The sequence below is a fragment of the Boleophthalmus pectinirostris genome, unplaced genomic scaffold (genome assembly GCF_026225935.1).
Source record: "Boleophthalmus pectinirostris isolate CB_2022bp ecotype Guang Dong unplaced genomic scaffold, ASM2622593v1 HiC_scaffold_7, whole genome shotgun sequence".
In the NCBI taxonomy this organism is placed as follows: domain Eukaryota; kingdom Metazoa; phylum Chordata; class Actinopteri; order Gobiiformes; family Gobiidae; genus Boleophthalmus; species Boleophthalmus pectinirostris.
Genome location: NW_026571473.1, coordinates 11,141,772 through 11,156,078, shown reverse-complemented (window position 1 = coordinate 11,156,078; position 14,307 = coordinate 11,141,772). Strand labels below are relative to the sequence as shown.

General features: G+C 38.9%; 1 protein-coding gene across 5 annotated transcripts in view; it reads left to right on the top strand.

Moving 5' to 3' along the window:
* lrp8 (low density lipoprotein receptor-related protein 8, apolipoprotein e receptor) overlaps nt 1-14,307 on the top strand; it is a 405,138-nt gene that overhangs the window by 127,076 nt on the left and 263,755 nt on the right. The window lies entirely within an intron of this gene.

Here is a 14,307-nt window from a genome sequence, read left to right as displayed (position 1 = left end):
TGTTATAACCCAAGAAGGACAAAACAAACTGGCTTCAATTCTCTCCAAATATTTGATCTGAAGTGGTAGTACGCGCACCACAGTTTGAGAAACCATTGTTACTCGGCACATATTTTTTATTTGACTTTTTGTGCAACAAGATGTTTCTCCGTGGCTCCCTTGAATAAGCTGCCTGGTGTGTAGATTCAGTCTGGAGTAATGAGACCATTTGTCTTGCAGGCTGCGAGAACAGAGCTTATCTGTGTGTTTGCCATTACTGCTTTGTCTCCCTCTAAGAACCATCGAGCATCATTTATACCTGTCACACAAATGCCACTGCACTCACTTACTTTTACTTGCTGTTTAATAGACAAGTTGATCCCCACCATTTAGTAAGAATACCGTGTTATGCTTTATTAACTACTTTGGATACTTAAAGGTGCACTGCGCAACTTTTTGGTTGGGTGTCCGTCACTTGCTTGTTTCTATGGATATGTCATTGCTGTGCCTGGAATGTTAAACAACTCTACCTTACATTACATTCAATTACAGGTGGTTTTATAGCTCAAAAATACATAGAAAAGCAAGTGTGATGGAAATGTATAATGTGGAAAGATTTCTCTCAATCTGTCTTTGTGTAAATGAATGTGATTTCTACCCGAGACCAGACCCCCACAGGAAAATACTGAATACAATTGATTAAATTAAAATAGTGATTAGTTTATCTTTTAGAAACTCATTTGGTTTGGTAGTTAAAGACCATGTCAGAAAGACCCTTCAATGTAAACTCTTCTGTTCCCCTTTGTTTGCTAATCTTATCAGGAAGTGACAAATGTACGTGAATATGGACGCAAATCAGATCAAGCACATCTGGCCACACCTCAGTAGGAGTCGTCACCTTCTCAGTTTTTAAATGTCTGTAATCCAAAAACTCACTGGGCTTTGCAAATGGATTCATTATTTTTTCTTCAAGAGATACATATTTTTTTCCACAATACAGGCATTCTGATTGTGAGCACGGTTGCCTCTCCACAGATCTGAACTATAACCTGGTCTGGTCTACATGAAGATAAAAATGTTTAATGCTGTGGAACATTCCAGGCAAAGCAATAACATCTCCATGAAGAAAAGCATTTGACATACTCAACAAAAGTTACACAGTGCACCAGTGGAAAGGCAATCCCCCTCAGCCAGGTATTTTTAAACAATGAAACCACCTGTAATTGAATATATGTAAGGTAGAGCTGTTTAATGTCATATTGTGGAACATATGTCGCAGTGCAATCACATATCCATAGAGAGCAATGACATAGAGACAAGAAGGTGATGGACTCCAAACCAAAAAGTTACACTGTGCACCTTTAACTACTTTTGGTTTTTCAAACTGTGATGCATGTTGTGGGTCAGACTGATTTTTTTTTTTCTGTCCGACAGAGCAGTGATCAAATCCGACCCAAGCCTGATAGGCATTAAGATATCTGTGTCTGAACCTGACTGAACCCAACACAATTAAGATATTGTTTGTGTGGCCTCTAATGGACACAGAGACGCAAAATACAAACTCGAGTTATAGCAAAAATAATGAAAAGACTTTATTACTCACCTCTTGTAAAAATGTAAATTTAAAATTCCATCCTCATCCATATTATTGTCCAACCTGAACATAAGTTTTAAATATTTGTCCGAACCCGTCAGAACCCGTTGGACTTGGGTCGGGTTTCCATGCTCTAGTGCATGTAGTACATAGTGCACAGTGCACCTCGACTACTTTATGATTTTTTTTTTTTTTTTTTTTTTTTTTTTATGTCATAAAGTTGGGCACATACTAGAGCAGTGAGCATCACAGTGCAATGTTCAGGGACCCATCTCCATGAACTTGTTGCTAGTCTTCGGCTGGACAATCTTGGCTGGGACATGTGGGGTATTGTGCATGGTTTTGGGTTGAATACAACATTGTGAATCGAGGATGTTTGTGTTGTTTGGGCAGGATGTGAATAATACATAGTACACATTTCCATACAATAATTATAACTCAAGAACGTGATATTTTGAGGCCCCTATTGTTAACTAACATGCTCAAACCAAGGCTGCTCAAGTAGTATGAACTTCACAAAATCACACAGTTGTTTCATGAAATATGCAGGATTACTACAACAATGAAACGAAACATAACTCCAGGTATGTTTTATAAAGACTATTATGAAACTCAAAATACTCAGTGCAGCATGTAGGCCATTTAAAAGAACATCTTGCGTATTCCCCTTATCTTTCCCTTTGGAGCTGTGCATAGTCAAATTCGTGGTTGAATGTAGCGTAGTTCATAATGATCTGCGGAGCCACTGTAAATTGGCCTGTGACTCTGATCACCACATAATTGGACGGTTCCTTACCTCTGAGACCTCTGCCTTTTGCAGTGAGGCACTTTTGATATCACGCCGGCCTCATCACTGCTGATACAGGAACTTCTTAGTGTTCCCTTGTTCAGTGGATCATGGAATCACTAGATGCGGTTTGATGAAATAAAGACTCTCTGGCAGTGACATAATGATGATATACTCTTACTAAACTGCTGCTGCTACTACTGCTACTGCCACTGCTACTCCTATTACTGCTACTACTGCTACTACTACTGCTAGCTATGCATTAGTTTTGTATAAATTGCTTTTCCAGGTGCTTAAAGGCCCATTACAGTTAGATTTTTGTGCATTATTCATTCACTTACTTAGTTGTGATAAGGGAGTAGTCCCCAAAGTGGGTTTCAAGATCCCATATTACACAGAATAGATTCTCTTACTTCCTCAAAAGCATACCCGGGGTTGTGTTTTGTTTCATTCACACATGTTTGAGTAATCCTTTATTATCTCCAGCGCTCAAATGCTCTGTCGCACCTTGTGATGTCATGTAGTGGTAGTTTTCAAGTTTACTTTTAAGCTACCTTTTACCTTTAGTTCAGTAGAGATTTGGCAATTCTATGGGGTATGAAGGCTTTCAGAAATATTTGTGTGCGTAGGATAGAAATCCGTGCATATTTGGGAAATCTGTGCATCGTTTGAATACAAATTCCCAGACGAGACTTTACTGTCAAAAATACATCATCACTTCACATGCATTATTTATTGCAGAAGAAACATCGACTGAGATGCTGGATTTTTGCGCCGCATACGGACTGAACCAGGACTAAACCAGGTTTACTTCTGGTTTAGACCTGGTTTAGTCTTGGAAAGCACAATCGTAAATTTTCATTTTGTGATTTTAGTTCTTGATGTTGTAATTTTTCAATTCGTATTCTGATGGATGAATTTGTATTCGTACTGAAGAAAGTGCAATCATAAATTTCCATTTTGTGATTGTAATTCTTGATGTCGTAACTTTTCAATTTGTATTCTGATAGATGAAATACACCCAATATATACAACTGGACTCATTCGAGAGTTTATAAATATATATTTTATGCTCAAATACAGCCAAATATGCACATATTTCTCTTCTATGCACACAAATATTTCTGAAAGCTTTCGTACTACATTCAACTCCAGGTTTGAAATCATCCAAGTGATTCTAGTGAAGGTGTACGTAATTTAAAAACACAGTGGTGGACTTCCTGTATCACCACATGACATCACAAGGTGGAATGAGTGTTTCCCGCTTGAGAATAGAACTCCATAATTCAAAGCAATCTGAAATGTTTTAATGCTTTGCTACATGAAATTTTTATGGGCACTGATTTAATTTTGCTGTGGTGGTCCCTCGTTGGTTACATGATTATATCGGGGTTTCCTTTTCTAAAACGTTTGGGAACCGCCGTGGTAAAATAGCCACAACTGCCCTGGTTTTTTCACTATCTTGCCTGATGCTGGCTTCTCCTGCATTCGACGCTCCATCCTTTAGCCCTTGTTTGTGCCCGGCTGCCAAACACCAATAGTGTGTGTGTGTTTGTGTGTGTCTTTGTGTGTGTGTGCGCGCTTGTATGTGGTCTAAGTGATGGGGAGGAGGCGGTTTTCTAAAGTCCAGAGCCCATGTAAGGCACACAAGGGGGAGTGACATTAATCTGAGAGTTCAAGCCTATAGTTGTCACCGGTGCAGTGAGGAGGTTGAGGAGAGGTGGGGGTGAGGAGGGTGGGTGACTTTAGCTGGAACAATGGCGGTCCTGTATCGCGGTACAAAACGGAGAGGTCGTAGGTCATCCCTTCACATCCTTTTCTCTCACTGGCCTAACAAACGCCGCCCTGGCCATTCCCAAGATCCCTCACTGTTTAGAGCGCTCATTTTCACTGTTGGCGTTTTGGAATTTGGATTTATTCACACTGAAATGAAAGCAGTTCGAATGTTTGGAGTGGCTGTGTTGGGAACTGGTGAAACAAACTTGAAGTAATGCGAGTAATGTACAGAGTTTAAAGATTCATTATGTAACATTTCTGATGGAGAGTACACCACCTGCTTGTCTCATGGAGATATTATAGCTTTGAGTTGAGTTTTTATTACTCAAAAATACCTTGTAAATGAGACCTGAATATCAACATTTATGAACTATACTATGAATGTTTAGGAAATTTAAAGGTGCACGATGTAACTTTTCTGGTGGAGTGTTTGCACCTTCTTGTCTCCAAAGAGATGCCTGAAATGTTCCACAGTATCTCATTCAATTTGTCTATCTTCATGTGTTTAATGTGTCACCATGGAGAAAAGAAGGTAGGACAAGTCACAGGTCAGATCTTTGGAAAGGTGACCCAACTCACAGTATAAAAAAAAGAGTTCATTTGTGAAAATGGATACAATATGTGCCTTTTGAGAAAGTCATTGGAACCTCAGTTTACTCTTTGTATAGTATTGTTTTGAAAAGCCAAATGTATTTTACTGCTATCAAAATATGAATCCATCCTTCTTTTATTAAACTCATGAGAAATATCTATAGAAATTTTTCAATTGGAGATATGTTTTTGCACTGGAACTCTTCGTATGTTTTTCATTTTTGAGCATTAATAAGGCTACGTTTATATGATGACGGTCTGAACAGAAGAAAGTGAGTGTTTTAGGGAGGAAATCTGTGTGCATACGGTGATGCAAAAGTGTGTGGAAATCAATCAATTTCTGTGTACTGTGTGTATGTATGTGATGTAAACGTGTTCGCGACGTGAGCAGATCTGACCAGAGTTTTGCGTCTTGGGCAGTGTAGATGGAACCGCTACATACTCTGGAGGGTGGTTTCAGATTTTTGCATTTTTAAGCCCCAAAAACACCGTCACCATCTAAACGAAAGGCACTTCTGATAAAATATTTAGTCTGTTGTCTTGTAAACAGGCCCTGAAAGCAAGATAGATTTGCTTAATGCATTTCTGTGGAACATTCCCTGCAAAACAGTAACATCTCTGTGGTTACAAGGAGGTGGTGAACCCTCTATACCAAAAAAGTTCCATAGAACATCTTTAAATGTGCACAAAACTTGACTTCACAACCTCCATATTACCCATTAAAGATGCTATTAGATGCTTCCATTTTGGCTGGGTCACCTCTCCAAAGATCTGACACGTAACTTGACGTGCTTGTCTTGGATGGATAAGATGAATAAGTGAAATGCCATACTCTGGAACATTACAGGCATCAACTTGTAACAACAACCATGCAGATGAGGTGACGTACTCTCTTCTAGAAAAGTTATAGTGCAGCTTTAATTTTAGTTTATCCCCTTTTTCAAACACTTAATTAATAATAATGTTCGATCTTCCGCTGTTATATTTTGAACTTTCTATAACTCTTCACAGTCATTATAATGCTGCTCTTTATGTAATGACTGCTCTTTAGTCTGTTTGCATCTCTAATTAATAAACACAACCACGAGAAAGTGAAGTTGGCCTTTATTATACCTAATGCATGCATGACATTTAATTGTAAAGGTGACTAATTACTACTGGCTTTGAAAAGTTAGACTCTCAGAATAACACTGTTAACCACTACTGTCAATACGTTATTCACTGTGTTATAATCTTTGTTTAGGAGAGCTGTGCGAGCGGAGTTTGGGGGACAACAATATTGTTCTTGCGTTCTCTTATTCGATATTCCAGTCATTAATAATTCATCAAATCCCTTTATCCCTCCTCATTTAGTGCATTATTTCTCCGTCGACTAACTCATTTTCCACTTCAAAGGAGAATAAATGTGTCACCACGGAAGCCATTTGATTAGATTTGCTGTTTACATCACGACTGCGATAATTTGATCTAATTTCCTCAGTTAGGTTCGTAGTTGCTCTGCTTGTCAGTGAAGGAAACCCCGGCCTTGGATATAAAGCCGCGTGCACATTTCCTTAAAGAATCAGAGTCGGATTATTCTCTTGAATCAAAATTCTCTTTCTGTTCCTCCTCCTCTGTTTGGACGTTTCCCCTATGGCTCTGAACGTTGCCTCGTAATGCAATTAAGATCCATCAGCTTTTCCCGGGAATAAAGGGCTGAAAGAGGATTGCTCCATGCTTCACTGAAGTTGGGAATCACAATGTGGAGGGGGTGTGCGAGCGGGCGGGTGATGGACTGATAGAGCAGAGAGGAGGAGCTACTTAAACAGACAGACATTCACTATGTCAGACACTAATGCCATGTTGTGGAACATTCAAAGCGGTTCTATATCCTGCAGGCAGAAAAATGAAGTAGCACACCTTTAAGGACATTCAGTGTGGTCTGTCTGACAGATCACAGGACATGTCTGTGGGCACAAGCTACATGTCAATGTTGAATCTCGTCAGATCTCAGCAGTTAAGCAGGGCACGCCTGGTTAGTACTTAGACGGGAGACCGCAGGGAATACCAGGTGCCACAGTGGGGCGCCAGTGGGGAAAAAATAAAATAAAAAAACTGTTGTTATGCTCTTAGGTTAAGCACTTCAGGTTTAGTTCTGGTTTAGATCTGGTTCAGTCCTGGTTTAGACCTGGTTTAGACTTGGTTTAGTTCTTGTTTAGACCTGGTTTAGTCCTGGTTTAGTCCTAGTTAATCCTGGTTCAGTCCTGGTTCAATCCTGGTTTAGACCTGTTTAGACCTTTGTTTAGACCTGGTTTAGTTCTCGTTTAGTCCTGGTTTAGACCTGCTTTAGTCCTGGTGTAGTCCTGGTTTAGTCCTGGTTCAGTCCTGGTTCAATCCTGGTTCAGTCCTGGTTTAGACCTGGTTCAGTCCTGGTTTAGACTTGGTTTAGTCCTGGTTCAGTCCTGGTTCAGTCCTGGTTCAGTCCTGGTTTAGACCTGGTTTAGACCTGGTTTAGACTTGGTTTAGTTCTTGTTTAGACCTGGTTCAGTCCTAGTTAATCCTGGTTTAGTCCTGGTTTAGACCTGGTTTAGACCTGGTTTAGACCTGGTTTAGTCTTGGTTTAGTCCTGGTTTAGTCCTGGTTTAGTCCTGGTTCAGACCTGGTTTAGACCTGGTTTAGACCTGGTTTAGACCTGGTTTAGTTCTCGTTTAGTCCTGGTTTAGACCTGGTGTAGTCCTGGTGTAGTCCTGGTGTAGTCCTGGTTTAGTTCTCATTTAGACCTGCTTTACACCTGGTTTAGTCCTGGTTCAGTCCTGGTTCAATCCTGGTTCAGTCCTAGTTTAGACCTGGTTTAGACCTGCTTTAGACCTGGTTTCGATCTGGTTTAGACTTGGTTTAATCCTGATTTAATCCTGGTTCAGTCCTGGTTCAATCCTGGTTCAATCCTGGTTCAGTCCTGGTTCAGTCCTGGTTCAGTCCTGGTTTAGTCCTGGTTCAGTCCTGGTTCAATCCTGGTTCAGTCCTGGTTTATTCCTGGTTTAATCGTAGTTCAGTCCTGGTTTAGTTCTCCTGGTGTAGTCCTTGTGTAGCCCTCGTGTAGTCCTAGTTTAGTCCTGGTTTAATTCTGGTTCAGTCCCAGTTCAGTCCATATGCAGCGCAAAAGTCCGGCATCTTGATCGATCATTTCTTCTGCTCAATAAATGTCCGTGAAGTGATGACGAATTTTTGACAGTAAAGTCACGTCTTTAAATTCATATTCGTACTGAAGAAAGCGTAATCATAAAGTTTCATTTCGTGACTGTAATTCTTGATGTCGTAACTTTTCAATTCGTATTCTGATAGATAAACAGCACACATTACATTTTATATACGTCTGGACTCGTTTGAGAGTTTAAGAATATTTATTTTATGCTCAACTACAGCCAAATATGCACGGATTTACCAAATTTGCACGCATTTCTATCCTATGCACACAAATATTTCTGAATAGCGATAGTCAAGAGGGGCAGACGGCGCAGATTGGCAGCCTTGCTTCTGTCCGTCTACCCCAGGGCATCTGTGAGAATTGATTAGTTTGTTAATTATGTCAGAGGTGAACAGAGTCAACTGATCAAATCTTCCTTTGAGAATAAGACAGTTTCATGAGTTTAGTCTTTTCTCTCTCTGCTCTTAACCAAATGGTGTCTGTTTTATGTCAGCGCGACTTTACAACGCAAACTTTTCTCGTACCTCCATCAGACACATGCTTATCTGCTCTATTCTGTCTGAAATGAATCCAGTACAGATTAGTGTTATCAGGGCAATCCAAAGTAAATGAGGAGGTAATGGAGCTTGATGAGTAGCAATTTTATAAGAAATGTTAGGCTAGAAGCAATGACTGAACCAATCTCTCTCAAAGCGGAGAAAAGACACGTGTGCCTCGATACACATGGAGAACGGGCTATTTGTAGACCATTAATTGTTAATAAAATGTTATAGCGATTTTTATAGTGTCTTTCCAACTGCACGGGCAGCTTTATATTCAACCATTCACACACACGGATATGGCAGTTTACACATTATATGCACTGGACAAAAGGTTGGTTAAATGTCTTGCCCAAGGACACAACATTCAGAAGCTAATCATCATGTCAGTGGATGAATGTTGCCTGCTGCCAATCCGGGCAAATGAGACCTGAATATTGCCATTTATGAATTATACTGCAAATGTTTAGCAAATTTACAGGTGCACGATGTACATTTTCTGGTGGAGTATTTGCACCTGCTTGTCTTCAAAGAGATTTTATCGCTTTGCCTGATGTTCTAGCCTGATTCATCAGCTGGTTTCACTTCATAGAAACCGTCTGACCTCGCAGCATTGTTCGCTGGACGGTTATTTAACCAATCGCTGCTATTTGGTCATGACGTATGTAATGCGCCACCAACGGGGCTAGCTGGTATAAGCTTTTTCCCAAATCCAAAACATTTTCTTTGTTCCGGCTTTAAATCCTCGATCTCAGGAATCGTAGCCAACAGAGAATGTATGGCTCTTCGCTGATTGGCTGGTGCTTGGACTCGCCCTTCCAGGGTTCTTGCAAATCATCTGGTGTATTCTGATTCCTGACCTAATCTCTAGAGAGAAATGAAACTGAGCAGAGGCACGAGGTGGCTCCAGCCTGGCTAGAAATGTTTTCACAATATGTCATTAAATTTGTCTATCTCCATGTGTGTGACCATGGGGACAAGTTAATTTGCAAAAACAGATACAGTATGTGCCTTTTTGAAAAAGTAATCTGAGCCTCGCAGTTTACTCTTTGTACAGTATTGTTTTTAAAAGCCAAATGTTTTTTACTGCTATCAAAATATGAATCCATTATCATTAATTATTATTAAACCTATGAGAAATTGTATTTATACCTATAGAAGATGGTAACAAAAAGAAAAATACTACTACTATTTGGTCATTTTTTTAAAAACAGAGATCTGTTTTTGCAATGGAACTCTTCATATGTTTTTCATTTTTTAGCATTAATAAAAGCAAGATAGATATTCTTAATGCCATACTGCGGAACATTCCCTGCAAAACAATAACATCTCCATGGACACAAGGAGGTGGGGAACCCTCTACCAGAAAAGTTACATCGTACACCTTTAAATTGCCACAAAACTTGACTTCACAACCTCCATAAAGCCGATTAAAGATGCTATTAGATTCTCTCCCATCTGCCATCTTCCATCTTGAGCCCGGGGTTTGTTGTTTTGCCAGCCTTGCGGTGGGTGCATATATTTGTCCGAGGTGTGGGCAGGTCCGCGTTACGATTGAGAAGATAATTGGCTTTTCACCCACACCGTTTTATGCTGATGCAATTGAGCCAGCGCGCGGCGTAAAGGTTAGGCCCATATTAGGCTCCATATAAATGAGGACAGGACAATACGCAGGCCGGCACATGTCAACGCCAATTTGTGCTTTGAGCTTAAAAACGGAAGAGAAAAGGCCTTGAGGAAGATGCACTATTTTTGTGAGGAGTTGGAGCGAATGTGAGGGGGAGTACAATGGTGCGGTGAATATTTTGACACAAATTCTGGCTGTCAAAAGAATCGATACTCAGATGCTATTAAAAACAACTTAAACTAGTGATGACCTAGATACTTACTTACTTTTTTTTTCCATTATCAGAACTTTATATAATATTTAAAAACTGACATTATTTAGTGTTGAAAATTTAAAGAGTATCAAGTAGGGATGTATCAATAACCGAAATATCGTATCTTGAGAAGTCTCACAATAATATCGTGGGCCTTCACAATACATCAACGTGAAGAAATATGTTTTTTTACTTGAATTCTTGAGATTATGACAGAAATATTTCACACCAAATTCTTGTCAGGATGCTCTTTTGGTTTTAAAATACCCTATCTACAATTTTATATAAGTCTCTCCAAAATATCCCAATAAATACCGTACAATGAGATGCATATCGTGATAATATCGTATCGACAGATTTGGATATCGTTACATCCTTAGTATCAAGTATTTGTATAGACATGTTTCTCTGCTATACTGGAAGAATATTGCTGGTTGTAACTCTTATGTCACATACAAGAAGGTCATGGGTTCAAACCAAACAACCATTTAGAGTTTGTTACTGTTACTGTCTTAGTTGTGGTTCTAAATTGCATGATTAATAACTCTTTGCATTTCTTTTATTTATTTATTTTTTCCATTGATTTGAAAATGTACTTCTGCACTGGAAGATTCCTATATCCTATTAGTGCCCTGGCAAAGGTTCATACTTTCTGAAGGTCCCAAGTAAACATGTACCGATCCAGTTTTTTCAGTTCCAATACTAGGGGTGTGCAAACATATAAAACCATCGATATGTCATATTGTTTAATGTACAATATGTTTAATACAGTATTGATATTATGGTCTGCTTTATCGATATATATCACCAAGAGGATTTTTTTTATTATTAAGTAAGTTATTTTATTGCAGTGCTACAGTTTTGTTGCTTGTTTAGTGGAAGAAAACTTGACACATTTGGTATTTTCACAGTTTTGATGAATAAAATGAATGTGTTCCATATTAACTTTGCACAAGAAGTGGTTTAACAAACGGTATCACAGCCATAATTTAGCCTTTATTTTTAATTGAACTGTATTGAATTGATTTGAAATATATCGTATCAAATCAAAAGTGAACTGTATCGTGGCATGTGTATCAAGGTATGTATTGTATTGCCAACTTCTTGATGATATCCCACCCTAGCCGATGCTGATGTCGATACTGTGGTTTTTATCTGCCAGTACCCGGTATCAAGTGATATTAGGGCAGAAAGTCAAAATGGTAAGAAAATACGGTAAGAAAATGTTTTCAATACTGGCACCAATATCCGATACAAGTATTGTAAAAAAGTTGGACAGCTGAAAGTCAGGGGTATATAATGAAGGGTATACCACGCTGAGTAGTGCTGTCATAAAAACTAAATAATTTAATAAAAGCTGCTCTTAAATTCCTTTACTTCTATAGCTTTAACAGCAAGATTTCATACGAGACCCACAGAGCATAAGAAATATAAGCCCCTCTTAAATCCTCACTCCTGCTGACCTTAACAATGCAGGGATAGTGTTGCCAAATGAATAACATTTTCATTCACTTCACCTCTTCCACCACTGCCCCAAATTCCCGGTAGTATTTTCAGCCTTTATGATACATATTCAATAATTCAAACTCTCTTCACAGTTGGTAATATTGTAGCCCTGGCCAGTACTTCTTGTGTGTGCAGTAGTTCTGAGTGCCTTTGCTTGTACTGAAGAAAATCACCAGTGACAAGCCTGTAAATTATTCCTCCAGAGGCTAAAGGAGGGCACAGTCCACTCCTCTGCCCAGCTAACCTGCCTCTGACAGGGGAGAGCTTCCATGTATAGGTCCCTTAACAGCCTGGAGCTTGCAAAGATATTTATTATGATGTTGTCCAGGTATTTGCTGAGCTAAAGTGAGTTAGGAGTACATAGAGTTTAAAGGTGCATTTTGTAACTTTTCTGTTGGGGTCCCGTCCCCGTCACCTGCTTGTCTTCATGGATATATCATTGCTCTGCCTGGAATGTTCCACAGTATGACATTAAACAGATCTACCTTACATTTATCCAATTACAGGTGGTTTTATAGCTCAAAAATATCTAGAAAAACAGACATTTTCTCCACACCTCTCCACAGAACTGACCTGTAACTTGGCCTGGTTTGGTCTCCATGAAGATAGGAAAGTTTAATACTGTACTGTGAACATTACAGACTAATAAATAACATTTATATGGAGAAAATAATTTGATGGACCCTCTACCTTTAAAGTTGTTGTTATTTGCAAGTTTGAAATCCGGATTATGAACAGTATTTTAGGGTTTAATGATTTGATGAAGGAATTTGGGTCAGAAGAAGTTAAACATAGTGGAACAATGTGCAAACTGTGCAACTGATGGATGGAACAAGAGTGTGGCAATTTTTAACACTATGAAATCTACTTTGTACAAGAAACATCATGTCTTCTTCTGTTCTTTTCATTTGAGTAGAGTAAAAGTGTTAGTATTTGTTAACATTATACTTAGGGGTGTGAAAAAACATCAAAATATCAATATATTGTATTGTTTATTATGATACTGTGTCAATATATTGCCAAGAGTATTTATTGGTAGATTCTACCAAATTATTTTGTTACAGCTACAGTTTTGTTGCTTGTTTGTTGGAAGGAAACTCATTTATGCAACACATTTGACATTTTCACTGTTTTGAGGATTAAAATGGGCGTGTTTTATATAAACTTTGCACAAGAAGTAATTTAACAAAGACTTTTAGTATCGCAGTCAGGATTTAGCCTTTATATTTATTGAACCGTATCGAATTGATTTGAAATGTATCGTATCGAATCAAAGCTCACTGTATCGAGATACATATAATATCGTGGCTTATGTATCGTATCGGGAACTTCTTAATGATACCAAGCCCTAATTATAATCTTTGGTTGTACATAGCCCAGATGTTTTTTAAGGTTGTGTGTTTGTAGCTGTATTTGTTCACAAGTGAATATTCAGTGTCTTGGTGATACGACGAGAAATATTTGGGATGCACCAGCGTCTTGAGTTCCAATACCGATAACATTACTTTGGGACTTGTAGGGACTGAAAAATGCAGTTTATTTCCATCAAATCTCAATTGACTTACCATAACTTACAACTATAACTATAACTTACAACATGTTTCAATATAAGGTCTTCATCTAGCCACGTGCCCTGATGAAGACGCTAAGTCGAAAAGCGTTGGCATTTGATATGAAGTTTAATAATAGCAAAGCATATCGCCGTGCCTCGGATCTCTTCTTTCATCCAGTAAGTTATTTGCCCTCTCATGATCTCCGAATAGCACCTTATCGTTATTTTACTTCAAGGGTGATCCAGCGAGCGCTCCAGTTACATCTATGTCTTTGTAACTTACTATAACATTGATCCAGTTGTGTTATTTATCTCAAAAGTCAGTGTTGAACAGCTTTGCATGAATAAAAGTTATGAAAACATTATGAAACCGTCTAGTCTGCTTCAAACAACATGAAATGACTGTAAACGTACGAGTTATAAAGACTCGAGCTTATATTGCAGATTAGATATAACTACATTTCAGTTAAAATTAGAATAATTGCACAGCCCTATCTGCAGTCCTTGTCCAGCCCTGATGTAAATTGCATTCGAATGTTACCTTGAAGTTCAAACCGAGCTCCCTTTTATTTTGAAAGCCTCCCCCTTTTACCACTTTGTTCTCCCTGTCACAACATTTTATTTCATCTCTTCACATCTGACATCTTCATTTGACACGTTCCCAGACAAAATCCCTGCTCTTTTCCCTATCGCATTCATCACACCATTACTACAAAAAATACCCCTTAAATCACCCCTTTTACCCCCCGCACCCCAAACCATTAAAACGCTCTTAACTGCGCCTCAAAGGAACCGCGTTTACCATGTTTTAGTTTAGAGACTGCGCCGCATTGTAAAGCCAGATCTTTAAAGCACTGTTTACATGGTCGCTCGGCATTGCACCCCCAACCCCTCCACCTCCCTCCACCTCCCTCCACCT